The sequence below is a fragment of the Hemicordylus capensis genome, chromosome 4 (assembly GCF_027244095.1).
Source record: "Hemicordylus capensis ecotype Gifberg chromosome 4, rHemCap1.1.pri, whole genome shotgun sequence".
NCBI classification, from domain to species: Eukaryota; Metazoa; Chordata; class Lepidosauria; order Squamata; family Cordylidae; genus Hemicordylus; species Hemicordylus capensis.
The window spans coordinates 310,349,967-310,371,203 of record NC_069660.1 but is presented as its reverse complement, the minus strand read 5'-3'; positions in this window follow the sequence as shown (position 1 = coordinate 310,371,203).

Sequence of the window (21,237 nt, the reverse complement as noted above, 5' to 3'; positions counted from 1 at the left end):
GGAGCCATTGGATGGATACTGACGATGCTCCTTGCCCAGGTGCTATTTGTCCGTATTGCCCTTGTGGCCAACCCAAACTACAGCTTCATTCTGATTCATAAAATGAATGTGACTGATAGGGCTACAAGAGATTGTGTTTCCTGAGCCTGAATTCCTTCGTGGTAAATTGATTGCACCGTTTTTTAAATTGTTTTTCATAGGCAAACAGAAATTCAAAATGGATTGCTAAGCAAGAGGGGTGGAAATTGCATCATCCTTGTGGGTGCCTTCCGAGATCTTCTAACCACCATAACACAAAATACACCAGTGCCTCCAAAGAATAAAACCAATAGATATATGAAAATTAAAATGCTTTTTAAAAAAAAAGATAGCAGGCCCGAGCTGAAGATACCTGAGGAGAGGATGAGACAGGAACAAGCCCTCAGGTTCTGGCCAGCTCAAAACACACTCCTTCTTCCCTTCATTGCGTCCAAACACACCTTTCTGGCCGGCCCAATCAATCCTTTCAATGATGCCAGTCTAAGTTCTTTAGTACCATGCTCCATAACATCAAAATGTAGACAAATCAGCTGTTAGGCCTTTGCATGAGTGTGAAAGTTGGGATCAAGTCCAACCTGAACTCATGTTGGCTCATGGTCATCAGGACACTTCTCAAATTCAGGGCCAGGATCCGAGTTGGGATCAGGGTTCGGATTGTGTTCCAGATCGAGTCTGAGGTCAGAAAAAATGTTTTTAAAGTTTTTAAAGTCACCATGGATACTCACTGTGAACCCCGAAGAAAACTAACACACACCAGAGAGTCCCAGGGGAAGTGATATAACATCGAGAGTCTCAGGGGAAGTTACCTCACACCAGAGAATTGCAAGAAAACCACAGAAATCAGTTGGCGACTGCTGATGTAAAGAAATCAGTTGGCAATAAAACTTGATTTTTCTTTAAAAAATGATGGGATATGCACAGGTAGGTGGATGGGCAGACAAAGGGCAGAAGATGCCCACCTCCAGCTGGAATTGCTTTAAAAAACAAAACAAAACACCCTGCCATTTTGAGCTCTGGAAAGCTCTGAATTTTTCCGAAGAGGATTGGAGAAGTCTGATCTGAATTTAAGTAACTCTTTCAATCTGATCTGTTTAAGTTCCGGTCCTGTGTGAGCTGCCTTGTGCTTTTTTTTTTTTTAAAAAAAGCCAAAAGCAGGATGTAAATAATTAACATTTACAAACAGACAGACAAACTCAACATAGCAAAAGAGAGCAGGAGTGGGGGAAAGTCTCCAAATAGGGCAGCTTAAGAATCAGACCTGCAAACACTCCACTCTACTACTTATATACCACTTTTCAACAAAGGTTTGCAAAGTGGTTTACATTTTTTAAAAAGATAATAAATAAGATGGCCCCCTGTTCCCAAAGGGGCTCACAATCTAAAAAGAAACACAAGGTAGACACCAACAGCCACTGGAGGGATGCTGTGCTGGGGATGGATAGGGGCAGTTGCTCTCCCCCTGCTGAACAGAAGAGAAACACCACTTTGAAAGGTGCTTCTTTGCCCAGTTAGCAGGGGTCAAGTTCCTTGCAAGAGGTGTGGCTGCCTCAACCATCTGCTGGCACACATCTCCTGACTGGCTGGACTAGACAAAGCTTCTTAAACCAGCCAATCTTGTCCTCATGTTCCTTATCTCTAGAAGGAACTGTAACTCTGAGAAGGGGCCATAGCTAACTTGGAGGAATATCCCAGGAAATATCCTAGATTCTGACCCCAGCACAGGAACATAGCAACACAGGAAGCTATCTTCTCTGAGTCAGGCCATACAGGTGAAACTCGGAAAATTAGAATATCGTGCAAAAGCCCATTAATTTCAGTAATGCAAATTAAAAGGTGAAACATATATGAGACAGATGCATTACATGCAAAGCGAGATAAGTCAAGCCTTAATTTGTTATAATTGTGATGATCATGGCTTACAGCTCATGAAAACCCCAAATCCACAATCCCAGAAAATTAGAATATTACATGGAACCAAGAAGACAAGGATTGAAGAATAGAACAATATCGGACCTCTGAAAAGTATAAGCATGCATATGTATTCAGTACTTGGTTTGGGCCCCTTTTGCAGCAATTACTGCCTCAATGCGGCGTGGCATGGATGCTATCAGCCTGTGGCACTGATGTGGTATTATGGAAGACCAGGATGCTTCATTAGCGGCCTTCAGCAATTCTGCATTGTTTGGTCTCATGTCTCTCATCCTTCTCTTGGCAATGTCCCATAGATTCTCTATGGGGTCAGGTCAGGCGAGTTTGCTGGCCAGTCAAGCACAGTACACTGTATACTTTTCAGAGGTCCGATATTGTTCTATTCTTCAATCCTTGTCTTCTTGGTTCCATGTAATATTCTAATTTTCTGAGATTGTGGATTTGGGGTTTTCATGAGCTGTACGCCATGATCATCACAATTATAACAAATTAAGGCTTGACTTATCTCGCTTTGCATGTAATGCGTCTGTCTCATATATCAGTTTCACCTTTTAATTTGCATCACTGACATTAATGGACTTTTGCACAATATTCTAATTTTCCGAGTTTCACCTGTAGGTCCATCTAGCGCAGTATTAGCTGCACAGACTGGCAGCAGCTTCTCCAAGGTTGCAAGGAGGAGTCTCGCTCCACCCTGTCTTGGACATGCCAGGGAGCAGGGACGGAGCCCCCACTGAGCAAACAGGTTCAAAGAACCTGGGCCACTGCCAATCAGGGGCCGTGCTTGGCGCCCCAGCAACACCCCCTGCATCATACATCAGATGTAGGGGGCATGGCTTTGCTTCCAAATGGGGCCGTGCAGCCCCGTTTGGAAGTGAAGTTGGCCAGTGCTGTGTTCGCATCATGGCAGGGAGAGCCGTTCCTGAGCATGCTGCAAACACAGCGCTGGCCAATCTAACTCCCAAACAGGACTGCATGGCCCTGTTTGGGAATTAGATCGGCCAGCACTGTGTTCACTTCCAAATGGGTCTGTGCTGATTTTGCTCCGCCCCCCACATCTGATGTCAGATGAGGGGGGCATGGCTAAATGCACCCTGCATCTGACATGAAAAACAAGGGGCGGGGCTAGGGGGCCATGGCAGTGCCAGAACCCAGACCACCACTGGCCTCCTTCCGCGCCTCCCAGGGAGGGAACTTCTAACCTGTTCTTCCCAGAGTCGGCCTTCCCATAAGGGAAATATCTTGCTGTTCTCACACACGTAGTCTCCCTTTCAAATGCAAACGGGGGCAGACTGTGCTAAGCAAAATTCATGCTACCTCAAGATCAGCTCTCATCCCTTAAAGCATGTCCAGATGGGGCTTGGAAAACCACATCAAAGAGCCTAGAGTGCTGCTGCCAGTCAGTGTGGAAGGCACTGAATTAGATAGATCAGTGGTCTGACTCAATAGAAGGCAGCTTCATAAGGGAAAATTCCCCCCTCCTGCATAAATGAAGTAGGCAGGGGATTACTGACCCCTAACATTTTGTGGACCTTACAATCAGGCCTTCTTGCAGGTCCAGAGAAGCCCAGGCCTTTTAGCCTTTTATGTATGTATGTATGTATGTATGTATGTATGTATTGCATTTTTATACTGCCCCTCTCAAATTGGCCCTGGTCATTTTACAAACAAAACAAAAACAGTCAAAATCAGTCAACAACAAAAACAAAAATCCTAAAATACCATAAAACAGTCAGTTAAAAAAAATTAAAACCCTAAAAATCCCCAGTATATTAAAAACCCCTTACAACAAAAAATCCTGGAAGGCCAAGCCAAACAGATAAGTCTTAAGGGCTCTCCTGAAGGTCAATGAAGAGTTCAGATTACGGATTTCGGCAAGCAGCGCATTCCACAGCCCAGGAGCAGCTACAGAGAAGGCTCGCCTCTGAGTCACCACCAGACATACCGGTGTAACTGGAGACAGACCTCCTCACATGACCTTAATGTGCGGTGGGGATCATGGAGAAGAAGGGGCTCTCTGAGGTAACCCAGACCTAAGCTGTTCAGGGCTTTAAAGGTAATAATCAGCACTTTGTATTTTGCCCAGAAACATATCGGCAGCCAGTGAAGCTGTTTCAGAAAAGGCATAATATGCAGAGGCGTATCTAGGGAAAATAGCGCCTAGGGCAGGCACTGAAAATGCGCCTCCTGTCCAAACATCTGATGCCCATCTTTCAGATAACTTTACCATAATATCAGCTGAAAAATACAAGTCAAGCTCGTTAACCTTTTAATATTTCATAAACTATATAGCAATGGATATAGCCAGACCAAAAAATGCTGGAAAACTACACATATCAGTATGCTGGGGCTCATGAAATACCCAAATACTATGTGGAGGTGTACTTGGAAAACTAAACACAGGTGCCTGTCTAATTCTCTACTATGCATTGTAGCATCACTATTACATAAGTTTTAAAAATAAATGGAGAATTTGACATTTCCTAGATACTCTGTAAATAATTAAAGGATATGCAGAGTAAACTGTGTCACTGCTTGGAATATATTCTAGTATTTCAGAAAGACAGTTAAAATGAGAGAAAGAGAGCAAGAAACTCCCAGTGGGCCTTAATACTAAGGATTTCACACTGATCCAAAGACAAACTCACCATTAGTAGTCATATTATTAAGACATCACATTTAACTCACCTATCACAAGAAGCAAAGTAAGAGGAAATGAATACAATCCTAGCTCATAAGCTTCAGTTCAGTATTCAAAAGCCCTGATTCTCTGTACATAGTGCCAATCTGAATATGTGTACAATGACTTATATTAATGTTTTTCAAAAAAATTACCTGTAGCCCCTTTGGGGGGCTTCCTAAAGGCTGTGGGGAGTCTTTAAAGGCTTCCCCTCTCCCTGCTGGCCTCTAGGGCCTCGCAGAGACCATTTAAGCATGTGCAGTCATCATTTGTGTGTGTGTGTGTAAAAAATGTCCTCTGAAAACAAAATGGCCACCGCGCATGCTCAAATGGCCTCTGCGAGGCCTGGCCTGGCCTAAGGCCTCACAGACGCCCTTTGAGCATGCATCGTGGCTATTTTGTTTTCAGCGGCCATTTAAAAAAAGTTAATTTAAAAAAATGGCTCCCCCCTTCAAGTGGCACCCGGGGCACGTGCCCTGCCTGCCCTGCCATAGATACGTGCCTGATAATATGGTCTCTCCAAGTTGCCCCGGAGTCCAATCTGGCTGTCGCATTTTGAATGAAATGACGTTCTGAACTATGTACAAAGGCAGCCCCATGTAGAGCACATTTCAGGGTCGATGTTTGTTTGTTCAATTTGGTTTATTTTATTACTTTTATTGTGTTTTGTATCTCTTTTATTGTTGTGAGCTGCCCTGAGCAGTAGTGAACTGGAGGGGCAGGGAATACATACATACATACATACATACATATATACATACATACATACAATTAAAATAAATTTGCTCTCAAGTAAATGTGAAGAATCCAATCCAATCTTTATTATGGTCGTAGACCAGAGTGATGTGCAGAAGATTGCCACCTGAAACCACAATTCTACACATCTTTCCTTGGGATAAGTCCCATTGAAACCGGTGGGACTTACTTTTGAGTAAACAGGCAAATAGGCTTGGGCTGTGAGTCTCGTGGGGTGCTTTACAGGATTGACATATATCTGTACTTCCGTGGACAGAACAATTCCCTCCCAGCTTAGGGAAGTTACCTGGGGGGAGAGCAGCCATTCAGAACTCCCAATGGCAAGGGAGGACAACTTCCAGTTATCCTGGAAGGCGATGAGGGCCATTATGACTGGCGGACAAAGCAGCCGAAAAAGAGCAGAGGAATCTTAATGGATCTGAGAGCCAAACTCACAGAGATTAGAAAAAAAGTGTGTTCTTTGCATTGTCAGAAATTGCTCCCTGTCTGGGTGTGTGGGTGTGTGTGTGTGTGTGTGTGAGAGAGAGAGAGAGAGAGAGAGAGAGAGAGCGCTCGCTCATGGCTCAATAAGCTGCAGCTGAAATCATGCACTCACAAAAGGTTATACATTCCCTCTCCTCCATCCCCAATGAAATCAAAACACCACTACATACAAATCCCTCCCCCCATTTTCCCTCGCTAGTGAACAGCTTAATCTCCATTAGAGCAGAGCAGTAGACAGGCAAGCAAGCTGGAGCTGTGCTTAGCAAATACTTCTGTCCATTTCACATGGACAAAGTGAGACGGAAACATGCAGACAGGTGTTGTGCAATTGGCTTTGGGATTTATTCATACATCCAACCGTGAGTTGTCCAGTTCTCAGGAACACCAACAGATACCCCCCAAAGCACTCATCTGAACCTTTGCAATTTCTCCCTGTTGGAAGTGAAGGACTCTGTGCTGCCTCATGCCTCAATGACAGAGGGGGACAGACTAGTGAGTCAGAGGGCTAGAGGGGTCAAGACATTGGCCATTCCTCCTCTCTATAGCTCTGGCACTTTCCCTTTGATATGTAGATTGCTACTCTCTGGGACTTCCTTCCTGCCTCCCTTCCTCCCTTCCTCTCTTCACTCTAACACACACGCTTGCCTATCCCTGCACCATGTGTGCGCAGAGATACAGACAGCATCTGTCTGCATCCAGCTAGCTAGCTAGATTAGAGATACTATCTCTCCACTTTCCTATCTAGAATGGAGTTCTCCAATAAAGACTCCTCATATTGATTTGAAACTATGAACTGGCTCCAAGTTTCTTTTACTCTCAGCATACATGCATGCCTGGGCAGACTCTGCTGTGTTTTGCCTCTGTGCACTCTGCTGTAATAGAAGGGTATCTCTTACCAGAGAGAATTCCCAACACTCCCTAATGTCAATCAATTAAGAAGTGTGTTTTCTGTTCCCGCCCCCCCCCCCCCCCAACATGTAGCGGCTGACCATCTTGTGCTAAAGAAAAGGAACACTAAACTTAAATGCACTTTTATTTATTTATTTCTGGCATTGATCTACCACTTTTCTGCTGAAGCACTCCGAGATGGTTTATAGTTTAAAAGAATGGCTGGAGAAAGTCCTAATAAAAAGGAAAAATTGAAGCTGGAGGGAAGAGGAAAATAAGGATATTTTCAGATACCAAAATTTTCATACAGTTGCTTAATAGAGTTGCATAGCGACCAAGAGGAATGATCATGGCAGGAGGCAACTCTAGGAGGGGCTGAGTAAAAAGACCTTTTCTAGATCGGGGTTCCCAACCTTGTCTCAACCTTAATTTCCACGTTTTTGGCGGAAGAATGTTCAGGGTAAAATGTACAAAATGTGCCAGTTCTGAGATATTTGCTTTGGAAACCAAGGTATCAGAATAGCAGCTGATATACACATTCAGCACACCAATTCATGGGCGCTTTCCAGCTATGCATGCTACCACAGTGTCACAGCATTTCCCTAAAGGGTGCATCTGCACTGCAAGCAAGATACCATTCACATTTCTGATTCCTTCTTTTGGATGTTGTTGCTGCGTTGTAGCCCTATAATGTTGCATGTGCATTGCAGAAAAATCACTGTATTTCCCCGTTGTAGCTTACAACAGATTTCAACTGCGGTTTGAATTCGGCACACAAATCATTGCCGTTTACACCACTTTTTGCTTTGTAAGTCTCACTATCTGGAAACCACCCAGGAAAGGTATGCACACAAGTACTACAAAATCTCCCTGGAGAACTGAGATATCACAATGAAAACTGATCTGTACAGTTTATGAACTGTAGCCTCACATACAGGTAAAGTGTGCCGTCAAGTCAGTGTTGACTCCTGGTGACCACAGAACTTGAATTTGACCACAGAACTGTGGTATTCTACCACAGAATTTGGTAGAATACAGGAGGGGTATTATTGATTGATTGATTGATTGATTGATTGATTTGATTTCTATACCACCCTTCCAAAAATGGCTCAGGGCGGTTTACACAGAGAAATAATAAATACACAAGATGGCTCCCTGTCCCCAAAGGGCTCACAATCTAAAAAGAAACATAAGATAGACACCAGCAACAGTCACTGGAGGTACTGTGCTGGGGGTGGATAGGGCCAGCTGCACCATTGCCATCTCCCATGCAATATGAGAGGATGCATTTCAGCATCTTCCTATATTGCTGCTGCCCCATATAGGTATTTCCCATAGTCTGGGAAACATACCAGTGGGGATTCGAACCGGCAACCTCTGGCTTGCTAGTCAAATCATTTCCCCACTGCACCATTTGGTGGCTTGTGTGCACATGTAAATATGGTACCAAAATTGTGCCAATATGGCAGCTGCAAAATTGGTTGTATATTATATCTTTTAATATACTAAAGGTAGAATGTGCCATCAAGTCCCTTTCGACTCCTGGCACCCACAGAGCCCTGTGGTTTTCTTTGGTAGAATAGAGGAGGGATTTACCTTTGCCTCCTCCCGCACAGTATGAGATGATGCCTTTCAGCATCTTCCTATATCGCTGCTGCCCAGTATAGTACCAGCAGGGATTTGAACCGGCAACCTTCTGCTTGTTAGTCAAGCTTTTCACTGCTGTTCCACTTAAGGTGACTGCTCTAATATACTATATAAAGGTAAAGTGTGCCATCAAATCAATTACGACTCCTGGCACCCACAGAACCCTGTGGTTTTCTTTGGAAGAATACAGGAGGGGTTTACCATTGCCTCCTCCTGTGCAGTGTGAGATGATGCCTTTCAGTATCTTCCTATATCGCTGCTGCCCGATATAGTACCAGTGGGGATTCAAACCGGCAACCTTCCGCTTGTTAGTCAAGCATATATACGGTATATTAAATCTTTGAATGAATGAATGAATGAATGAATAATCTGGCTTACTTGCACCCATCAAGAGGTATGCTGCAGCATTCTGCATTATTTGTTTGTTTTGTTTGTTTATTTATTTGATATCTGTACTGCCCTTCCAAAAGTGGCTCATGGCGGTTTACATTAATATAATAACAACTAAAAGCAATTAAAAGTTAAAATCAGAAACTATAAGAACAACAAAAAACCATTAACAATTAAAACATTTAAAACAGTTTTAAAATTAGATTAAAATTTGAACATTAGCTAAAGCAGACTGTTTTCATGGAGAAACATAGGAAGCTGTCTTCTGCCAAGTGAGACCATTGGTTTATCTAGCTCATTATTATCTACATGGACTGTCAGTGGTTCTCCAAGGTTTCAGGCAGAAGCAGGAAATGCTCGCATGTAGTCACCCATCCACATGCAAACCAGTGAGACCCTGCTTAGCAAAAGGGGTAATCCATGCTCACTACCACAAAACCAGCTCTCCTCCCTACATAGAGCTCATAATTGATTGCCAGGAAATTTAGGACCAACAAACGGAAGTACTTTTTCACATAATGCATAATCCACTTGTGGAATTCTATGCCACAAGATGTGGTGTCAGCCAACAACCTGGATGGCTTTAAGAGGGGTTCATGGAGGAGAGGTCTATCAACGGCTACTAGTCGGAGGGCTATAGGCCAGCTCTAGCCTTAAGGGCAGTATGCCTCGAGTACCAGTTGCAGGGGAGTAATGGCAGGAGAGAGGGCATACCCTCAACTCCTGCCTGTGGCTTCCAGCAGCACCTGGTGGGCCACTGTGCAAAACAGGATGCTGAACTAGATGGGCCTTGGGCCTGATCCAACAGGGCTGTTCTTATGTTCTTATGTAATTCAAGCTCTACATAGTTCAAGCTCTGCCATCTCTATTTTCTTCTGACATGTGAGTCTTGAATGTCTGAACAGGCACTATGGAGGCACATCTTCCATCTGACATCTGCAGAGGCAAATTCCCCCTTCTGTTTAGTGCCAGCAGGACACACAGTATCTGCATACCATCCCCTTTCCTAATGCTGCAGTGACCACCTTGGCATTTGCTCTAAATGGTGTTCTCTAAGTAACGGGAAGCTGAGCCTTCAGCAATGGGTGGCCGTCATGGAAGATGGATATTATGACTCTGAAAGATTGTATATAAGAGGGGGTGATGATGATGATGATGATTTTATTATTTATTTGATTTCTATACCGCCCTTCCAAAAATGGCTCAGGGAAGTTTACACAGAGAAATAACAAACAAATAAGATGGATCCCTGTCCCCAAAGGGCTCACAATCTAAAAAGAAACGTAAGATAGACACCAGCAACAGTCACTGGAGGTACTGTGCTGGGGGTGGATAGGGCCAGTGACTCTCCCACTGCTAAATAAAGAGAATCACCACGTTAAAAGGTGCCTCTTTGCCAAGTTGTCAGGGGTTTATAAATGATTATGTACTGCCAACCTGCATGACCTATTTATTAGCTGTTCGGTGCAAGCAGTCCCTGCCACTGGAACACAATGTGTGCTGTTTAGAAAAGATTTAGTTACATCTCCTCCGGATGCTACCTCTTGCAAAGGAAGAAAATGAATTATAACAGAAACTGATAAAGTGCAGCTAGGAATGTCCGTTGGGTCTGAGAAAGCCGAGATAAATAAAGCGTCTGAGCATTCCTGGTTATTGTTCCCATAATGATTGTTGTGCCCTTGGTGATCTTTGTTACCCAAGATGCCAGCAATAAGATTTACCACCTTATTAAACAGACTAGATCGACAGATGATCAAGGGAAGCTAATAGCGACACAGAGCCGAGGAGTAAATTGTTGCCTCGACTGAGTGCAAACCCAGCCTATTGAATGTTACGGGATGATGAATGGGAAGCGATTGCGTCTGAAGGTGAATGCTGAGATGCCAATTTGTGGGCAAAACAGGCTTTGTGCTACTCCTCCAAACGGCAAAAGATTTGTATCAGAAGCCATTGTGAGCATCCTCAACGGTACACCATTATTTTCAAGCCAAAAAGGAACAGGCAAAGAAATTTTAATATAACTAAATACCTTGAAACAGGCAGCGGGGGCAGAGAGAGACAAATGCATCCAACAACCAAGTGAACAGCAGATGAACTGCTTTCTCTTTCTTTTGGAATTTCGGTGGATGAGGGTTAATACTTGTTAAAGCTCAGGCATGTTCAGGGTTATGTTCAACACTCATACAATCTGTGTACAGTTTACACAGGAACCCTATTCAGGCATTAAGTTTTATGATTATGTTGTATGTATACAGACACCCTTACACCTGCACATTTTTGTGTGTGAATGACCGAACCAGTGTTCATTTAAAAAGTGAACCTGGGTACATGTCCCAGAAATGCATCTAGGAAGTGGACTGCTGTACCCATGTTCAATATAACTTGGGAATAACTATACAGCTAGGAAGTGGACTGCTGTACCCATGTTCAATATAACTTGGGAATAACTATACCTGAGTACAGATCTACACTTACTACAGTAGATCTATATGAGATCTACTCATTTGAGTGATGAGCAAAAGGAGTGGATAAGTCTAGGTAAAGATCTGTACACAGGTACAATTATTCACAGGTTACATTGAGCACAATTATTCACAGGTTACATTGAGTATAACAAGACACACCCTATCTGTATCCCACATTTCAGGGGCCCCTACTCAAGTTCATTTAAAAAATGAACCCAGGTACAGTCATTCACACAAAAACATGCATGAGTGTACAGAGCTGAAGAGAGGTACAACGTAATATCTGAATGGGGTTATTCAGCATTCCCCTATCTCGGTAAGCAGAAGGGTGAACAAATGTTCTCTCAGCGCAAATCTAGCTTCTGATGGGAGCAGAGTGATACCAGAGCTGACTGGTAAAAGAGAAGAGTGCATTGGGTCATACAGACAAACAAAAATCAAACTTTGAAGACATGAGCTAGCACGGAAGAGGACGGTAGGGAAAGTGGAGTAAGGTATTGCATCTGCGGTGTAGCTATAATTGAGCAGATGGGTTCAAAGTACCTGGGACCCCCCAGCTCCTGAGGGTCCCCCACAGCTCCACCCTTTCCTGTTTTCCTCATTATCTCCCTCACTCCAAGGGGCCACTAGGGAGAGGGGTACACACGGCCCCCCTCTCCCCTAGCTCTGCCCCTGCATTACCCCCACAGCCACAGGCACAGCAGAAGAAAAAACACATTGCAGGTTCTTTTTGGGAGAAAGGGCCACAACTTGATTAAAGAACTTGAATAAGGAACTTGTTTAAAAAATTGGTTGGTGGCAAGAAGAAACTAGGGATGTGCATGGAACCAGGTGGGGGTGGTGGCTCGAAGGGGTGAGGGTAGGGCTTTAAGGGGAGGAAGGTACACTTATCCCTCCACCCACTTTCCCCCCACCAGCGCTGGAGTTAGATAAAATTCCTCAGGGCAGTAGAGTACCTCCCTGCTGCCCCTTCTGCTACTTTGGCCGGAAGTGGCAGGAAGTACCAGGCATGTGGGCGCACAACGGCTGTGCACAAATGCACACCACATGCACACTTGTGCATGTCAGATGGGCATGCCCACATGCGCCCGGTATTTTCGGCCACTTCTGGCCGAAGAAGCAGAAGGGGCGACAGGGAGGTACACTGCCACCCTGAGGAATTTTACCTAACTCCAGCACCGGTGGAGGGGAAGAGGGGGGAGGAGTTGGTGCACCCTCCCCCACCCTTAAAGTGAGACTACCCCCGCCTTCGAACCTTGAACCCACCCAGTGTTTGAACCTGTTCAGAGGCCCGTAAAAGGGCCTCCAAACAGGTGCATGCACATCCCTAGAAGAAACAACTCCACTCCTAACGAAGGCTAGAGTCAGACTCTTGTCCTTCTCGAGCCTTTGGGCAACATATCCAGGCTCAGAGCCTGAAAACAGGGCATGCTGTTTCCGACTCCTCTTCACTGACCCACCGGATCTGGGCCTTTGGTGGACTTCACCGCACAGCCTTTGAAATGATGAAGCCCAGGAAGCAGGTGTGGGTGCCAACCACATCCTTGGGCCGTGAAGCCTCTAAGGACAGTTTTAACCACTCACCTGAGTTAAATAAATTCCCAGCTTTTTAAAACTGTCTGTGTTTGGGTTTTGTTTTTTTTTTAATTTTATGGCTGTTTTTAAATTGTTGCATTGTTTTAACTTCTATATGTGTTTTAATTGTTTTTATGTTAACCACCCAGAGACGAAAGTTTGGGCAGTATAGACGTTAAATAAATAAATAAATAGCCCAAGGATGTTGACCATTGGAGAAACTCCACCCTAATGCACTGCCTCTGCCCGTTGTGACCTAAGTAAACTAACATGGGATGCAGAAAGGAGTAGGCGAAAAACAATCCACACAAGGCCAATCAGGTGAGAAGGCCTCCCACAGGATGACTGGTCAGAGCCCGTTCTGCATCCAGGGTGGAAGGGAGGGAGAGCCAGTCAGGCAAAGACTGAGGCCCACAAAGGGAGAGCAAATTGAACAAGACATGGGGAGGAGGCGATTGATTTAGGCATTGATTTAGGCCTATATCAATTGCCCATACTTCATTCAGTTTGGGATAGGCAAAATTCTGCCACCCCCACCCCACCCCAGCACGAAGCTGGTGGGTGGCCACAAAGTGTTGGTCATGGCCACCAGCAGAATTGCAACCCAATGTTGCTGACATTTTGCATAATATATAAAGAATCTTGTTTAATTTGTTGTTTGCTTGTTTTTCCCTAGCATCCCATGTCAAATAGGTCAGACTGAGATTACAGGGAAGTGAAAGGAAGTTGATAATATTTAAGCAATTAAACGCATCACCCGCGGCATTTGGAACATCTTTTGCTGTTCTAAGTGCAAGAACAGAACAGGCTATTTTTTTCTAGTCAGTTGGCAACCTTGCTGTTGAGGATTTTTCCTTTTTAAAAAATTCCCACCCGCAACATCTTTTGCAAGGGCAACTGAGCACAGTTTCGATTGCACCCCTCCTCCCACTCATAAGGGAAGCGCTGAAGAATATGTTTGGATACTTTGTAAAATGTGCCTTAGCACCTCTCAGCAATCCTGGTAGAAAACCGCGCTGGTAGAGCTCTGATGCTCAGATGTTCAGTGTGATTATTTTTAATGCTATCACTTCTCTTTTTCTCAAGAGGCCTTTTTCAAATGTCATATCTATCCCAAGTCTTTAGCATACTCATTTTGATGTTTAAAGCAAGCTATAAACACAGAAGTCTCTAGTGAGACCACTGAATGTGTAAATTTCACAGAAGAGCAATGCACATGAAAGAGCGTTCTTCCCACACTTCCCACTCTCCCTACCACTCAATCCCTGGAACTTTGCACAGCTAGGTTAATTTAAGTCTTGGGACTATTTTTAAATAAACAAAACCAAAACCAAAACTGAAATCCTTGCTCATTTTGAGTATCCAAGCACATAAAAATATGATATTTTCCTGGGGCTATTTACATCGAGCCTCTCACAACAGCAGCCACTGCCAAAACATTTGGGCCCCACTGAGGACTGTGGTCACTCCCTCTCCCCCCACCCCGACACCAAACAAACACTTGTTGCTGCTTACAGCTGTTGTGGAGAAGAAGAAACAGCAGCCGGGAGTTGTTCCAACACCTGCAGCTCACTCGAGAAGTCCCACCTCTTACAACCATCATACAATGCCAGGCACTTCCAGAGGGCCATTTTCTTAAGGGCTATTTACAGTTTTAAGATCTATCTATCTATCTATCTATCTATCTATCTATCTATCTATCTATCTATCTATCTATCTCTTTATTTTTAAATTAATATACTGCTTTTCATTAAAATAATCTCAAGGCCATCAGCCAGAAACCTGATTATTTTGTTTTTCTTTAATTGTATGTAAACTGCTTTGAGAAGCGTTGGCCTACACAACAGGAAAGAAAGAAAGAAAGAAAGAAAGAAAGACATTTACAGTCCTAAAATCAATGCAGATCTTTATTTCTTTCAGTTTAACAAGTTAGTTGATAAATTAGTTACAAGGCAAACGATAAATCCATTTCTTCCCATGTAGCCCTGCCTCCACTTCTATTGTCTGTGGCAAAGCATAGATTTATTAATTGTATTATTTATTATTTATTATATTTTATCCTACTCTTCTTCCAAGGAACTCAAAGAGAACTGCTCGCTGCTTCCTCTTTCTGACAGCAATCCTGTCCAATGGCCAGCTAATACTTCCCAGGCCCACAGTCAATCGAAAGTGTACAAACCTAAAATATAGAAATCTTCCAAGACACTGAATTTATTTACTGTATATGCTCGTTGTGATTTTGATTCCAGTGGAGATAGTAACCCTATTCCCATGTAATGTTCAACACTTGTACAATCTGCATACAGTGTACACAGGTACAGTTATTCATGCAATGTTAGAAGCAGGTACAGCTGTAAACTTTGCATCTGTATCGTGCATTTCAGGGGGCCTATACTCAGGTTCATTTTTAAAATATGCATAGGTACAGTCATTCACCCCAAAGCATATAGGTGTATACAGACATCTGTATGCAGGTAAAGCATAATATCTTAGTGTGGCACATCCAGGTTTCTTTGTTCTTCTTAAACCCTTATTCAGATTGTTATTGTTGCTGCAGTTCTATTCCATTCAGTTTCAACAGAAAGGTTCAGATAATGGTTCAAGTTCTGTTTCATTTCAGAAAATAACAAAAGTTCATTTGGGTTTGTTTTCTTCTTCTTCCCAGGTTCAGTTTGACTCCCTGGCTGTGTTGAACTGGCAAGGAATTTTATTTCTGTCTCCCATTTAGATTCTGCAAGGAACTCAACGAGGCTATTCACACGATGGGAGGCTAGCCTGGTTTCCTCTCACCATGAGAACCACCAGGCTTGGCTGTGAGCCCGAATGCTTGTGACTGCACAATGAATGTTTGTGACTGCACAAGAGCAGACTGCTGCTCATGTGCGGGGAGGGTGGGCTAAGCCCGATCTCCCCACTAACCCCCAGAAGCTCTTCTTACTCATTTTGAGAAGAGCCCCGACATGTTGCACATTGTCCTTAACATCCTCACAACAACCCTATGAGGTAGGTTTGGAAGGGAGCGTGTGACTGCTTCAAGGTCACCCAGTTAAGTTCACGCATGAGCCATCTTGAGGGCAAGCCTTTCAGATCTATCTCCATGACAGGCTCTCCTTGACTGTCCAACATTTGGAAGTGAGGAATCCTTTTAACTTGGCACTGTCCTTGGAAATGGCTGGTGAGGAAAGGGAGGATAGAGACTATCTTTCGTGGCTGTCATAATTGCCCTCTTTTATCTGAATAGGTTTCTGGGATCGTTTGAAGAGGGACCAAGAATGTTGGAAATTCTCTGTGGTAAGAGAATCCCTTTCTCATTATAGCAGAGTGCACAGAGGCACAACACAGCGGAATTTGCTTAGGCATGCGTGTATGCTGAGCAGGGGCGTATCTAGGGGTAGGGCAGGCAGGGCACGTGCCCTGGGCGCCACTTGAAGGGGGTACCATTTTGTAAAATTATTTTTTTTTAAAAAAATGGCTTCCAAAAACAAAATGGCCACCGTGCATGCTCAAATGGCCTCTGTGAGGCCCTAGGTCATGCCAGGCCTTGTAGAGGCCATTTGAGCATGCGCGGTGGCCATTTTGTTTTCAGGGGCCATTTTAAAAAAAAAGATTTTTAAAAATGGCCACTGCACATGCTCAAGTGGTCCCTGCAAGGCCCTAGAGGCCAGTGGGGGGAGGAGGAACCTTTGCAAACCCCCCAGCCTTTAGGAAGCCCCCCGAAGGGGCTACAGGTAAAAAAATAATAATATATAATATAAGTCACTGTACACATATTCAGATTGGCATTATATACAGAGAATCAGGGCTTGTGAATACTGAGCTGATGCTTATGAGCTAGGATTGTATTCATTTGCTCTTACTTTGCTTCTTGTGATAAGTGAGTTAAATGTGATGTCTTGCTAATATGGCTATTAATGGTGAGTTTGTCTTTGAATCAGTGTGAAATCCTTAATATTAAGGCCCACTGGGAGTTTCTTGCTCTCTTTCTCTCATTTTAACTGTCTTTCTGAAAGACTAGAATATATTGAAGAGCCCCTGGTGGCGCAGTGGTAAAACTGCTGCCCTGTAACCAGAAGGTTACAAGTTCGATCCTGACCAGGGGCTCAAGGTTGACTCAGCCTTCCATCCTTCCGAGGTCAGTAAAATGAGTACCCAGAATGTTGGGGGCAATATGCTAATCATTGTAAACCGCTTAGAGAGCTTCGGCTATAGAGCGGTATATAAATGTAAGTGCTATTGCTATTGCTATTGCTATATTCCAAGCAGTGACACAGTTTACTCTGCATATCCTTTAATTATTTACAGAGTATCTGGGAAAAGTCAAATTCTCCATTTATTTTTAAAACTTATGGAATGGTGATGCTATAATGCATAGTAGAGAATTAGACAGGCACTTGTGTTTAGTTTTCCAAGTACACCTCCACATAGTATTTGGGTATTTCATGAGCCCCAGCATACTGAAATTTGTAGTTTTCCAGCATTTTTTGGTCTGGCTAAGTCCACTGCTAAAATAGTTTTTGAAATATTAAAAGATTAACGAGCCTGACTTGTATTTTTCAGCTGATATTATGGTAAAGTTATCTCAAAGATGGGTGTCAGATGCTTGGACAGGGGGCACAATTTCAGTGTTTGCCCTAGGCGCTATTTTCCCTAGATACGCCTCTGATGCTGAGAGTAAAGTAACTTGGAGCCAATTCATAGTTTCAAATCAATATATAAGGCATTTATTAAGGAACTCCATTCTAGATAGGAAAGTGAGGAGTTAGGATCTCTAATCTATCTATCTAGCTGGATGCAGATGGATTCTGCATCTTCTCTGCACACATGGTGCAGGGAGAGGAGCTTGCCATGTTGCAAGGTAGAAGGGCAGGTAGGGAAGAGAGAGAGGAAGGAAGGTAATCCCTACGAGTACCAATCTACATTTCAAAGGGGTAGTGTCAGAGCAGTGGAGAAGGGATGACCAATGTCTTGACCCTCTAGCCCTCTGACTCACTAGTCTGTCCTCCACTGTTTGAGACAAGAGACAGCGCAAAGTCCTTAACTTCCAACAAAGAATACCTGGCTATGGCTGTTATCTAAGAAGGAAGCATAATTGAGCAGGATGTTAGATTCCTAGGGTTGCTTGGTAAGGGCTTGTTTTGAAGTCAGCAGCGCCTTTTTCTGGGGGTAGGCAGGCTCGTTGGGTCTAATTACTGCCAGTAAGATTACTGAAGGTGTATGCTGCGGTGTGACTAAAAAAGAGTAGCCCACGCATGCAGAACGAGAATGCTAGCAATCCTGAGATCAATGTCCCTCTTTCTGTCACCATTGCCTTGGGACAACTTTGTACTCTGCAGCACATCTGCCAAGCCTGCAAAGCCTTCGGCATCGTAACGTCACAGGGAAACTGTTGACATGTGTCTGTGGTAAACGGTTGGTTCCAAAGGCTTCAAGGTGTTTCGTGTGAGAGGCTTGGCTTTTCTTAAATTAAAAGAAGTCCCCATTCGCCAAAAATGAAACCAGAAGTGACAGTGATGATGTCGTACCGCTGGGATGAAGTTTAAGTCCCTGCACTCTCTAACCGAGTCACTGTCCTGTAAAACAACCAAGTCTCGGGGTCTGACTTGAAGTTTCAGTGTATTAGTGTTCTTTTCAACATCTCTCTGTCATGTTTTAAGTGTTTTATTGGATGTTTTTAATGCTTTCTTGTGAGCCCCTCAGAGAAAAATTTGGTATGGGACAATTAATAAATAAAGTTGTTGTTGTTGTCTTCTTCTTCTTCTTCTTCTTCTTCTTCTTCTTCTTCTTCTTCTTCTTCTTCTTCTTCTTCTTCTTGGAAATCTCAGGATGTGGAGTCAGAAGTAAGGGTGGATGCTACTCCCCCCCCCCAAGAGCAAATTCCCTGCCTTCTGCCTTGATTCTCAAGTTCAGCTACTCTCCCTTTCCAGCATGTTCTTTCAGTCGTAATATCTTTCCCTGAGGGTTGTGCAGCCCTCAAGAACCTACTTCCAGGTTGCACTGAGCACTTTCAGGGGAAGGAGGGAGTGACAAAAATCCCCCCCCCATGTGAACACATGTTTGCTTTAGAAACGTTTCAGAATGCTAGTGTTGCGCATGTGTGTTCTTTACCTGCACAGGCACAGTCAGGATGACAGCCCATGTTATTGTAAGGTTTACCACAAGATGATACACTTAAAGTGGATTGATTGATTGACAGTGTCATCTTAATTACTAGGATTACCAGGGAGCTCTTGTCCTCAGCTCCTGAAAGGACCAATAACCTGAGACGTTTTATTAATTTTCGGTAATTTGCTTCTTTTAATATTGTAAACTGCTCTCGGTGCCTTTGTCAAGGCAAAAAGGTGGTTTAAAATGTAGTAAACAAACAGACAGACAGACTCTTAGCGACAGTATGGATAGATTCTCTCCAGGATGATCTGTCTTCAACTTGGCCTGTATTGTCTCTCAGCGATGCATTCATTGCTGTCGTAATCGAGTCCAGCCACCTTGATGTTGGTCATCCTCTTTTTCTCTTCCCTTCAATTTTTCCCAGGATTATTGAGTTCTCAAGCAGGGCTTTCGCATAATGTGTCCAAAGTATGATAGTTTGAGCCTGGTCATTTGTGCCTCGAGTGAGAATTCTGGATCAAACTGTTTTATGATCCATTTATTTGTTTTCCTGGCTGTCCATGGTATCCTCAAAAGTCTTCGCCAGCACCAGAGTTCAAAAGCTTCAATACTTTTTCTATCCTGCTTCTTCAAAGTCCAGCTTTCGCATCTATAGAGTGTCATGGGGAAAACCATTGTCTGAACTATTCTAATCTTTGTAGGTGTAGACACATCACGGCATCTAAATATCCTTTACAAGGCCTTCATTGCAAGCCTACCAAGTGCTAGTCTGTGGCGTATTTGTTGACTGCTGGATCCTTTACTGTTGATGGTCGATCCTAAAAGGCAGAAGCTATCCACAACTTCAATGTCTTCATTAGCAATTCTGAGGCTGGTTCCTGTACCCATTGTCATTAGTTTAGTCTTCTTTACATTTAGTCGGAGTTCCATTTTTTCACAGTTCTCCTTGAGTTTCGTTACTAGAGCTTGCAGATCATTCACATTCTCAGCTATCAAAGTGGCGTCATAAGCGTAGCGCAGGTTATTGGTGTTTCTTCTTCCAACTTTAAAACCACGTTCATCTTCTTCCAATCTAGCTTCCCTCAGTATATGTTCAGCATATAGAATAAATAAGGAGGAAATATACATCCTTGTCTTACTCCCTTGCTGGTCTGGAACCAGTCTGTTCCACCATGTTACATCTGGACTCTGGCTACATGTCCTGTGTATAGGTTTCTCATGAGAACAATGAGATGTTCTGGGACACCCATTTTCCAAAGGATATTCCACAACTTGGCATGGTTGACGCAATCAAAGGCTTTTCTGTAATCAATAAAGCACATATGGACTTCTTTTTTGTATTCTTTGACTTTCTCAATTATTCAGTATGCATTGGTGATGACGTCTCTTGTTCCTTGGCCTTTTCTGAAACCAGCTTAAATATCCAGCGTTTCCCTTTCCACGTAGGGCTCTAATCTGCATTGGCTGATCCTGAGCATTATTTTGCTAGCATATGTAATTAAGGATATTGTGTGATGGTTTGCGCAATCTGTTAAATCTCCTTTCTTTGGTATGGGTATGTAGACTCGCCTCTTCCAATCTGTTGGCCACTGTGTCTTCTCCAAATTTGCTGGCATAGTTTGGTTAGAGCCTTGACTGATTCTTCTTCTGTTGCTTGCCATATATCTGCAGCTATTCAATCAATTCCTGTAGCCTTCTGACTTGGTAATGACCGGAGTGCTGATCTAACTTCATCTTCCCATACTGGAGGTTCTCGCAAGTAGGGAATATCTTTTAGAGTATCTTGGATGTTGAAGTCCCTGATGTGCACATTTTTCAGTATACTCCTTCCATCTCTGTTTGATCTTCTGTGAATCAATCTGTCCTTTGGCATCCCATAACTTACCAATTTGAGGTTGGAACCTTCTTCTGAGTTCAGAGATCTTTTGGAAAATCTTCCTTGTTTTTCCATGTCCAAAGGGGCCCAAACCAAGTACTGAATACATATGCATACTTATACTTTGCAGAGGTCCGATATTGTTCTATTCTACAATCCTTGTCTTCTTGGTTCCATGTAATATTCTAATTTTCTGGGATTGTGGATTTGGGGTTTTCATGAGCTGTACGCCATGATCATCACAATTATAACAAATTAAGGCTTGACTTATCTCGCTTTGCATGTAATGCGTCTGTCTCATATATCAGTTTCACCTTTTAATTTGCATTACTGAAATTAATGGACTTTTGCACGATATTCTAATTTTCCGAGTTTCACCTGTATTTCCATCCTCAAGGTCTTTA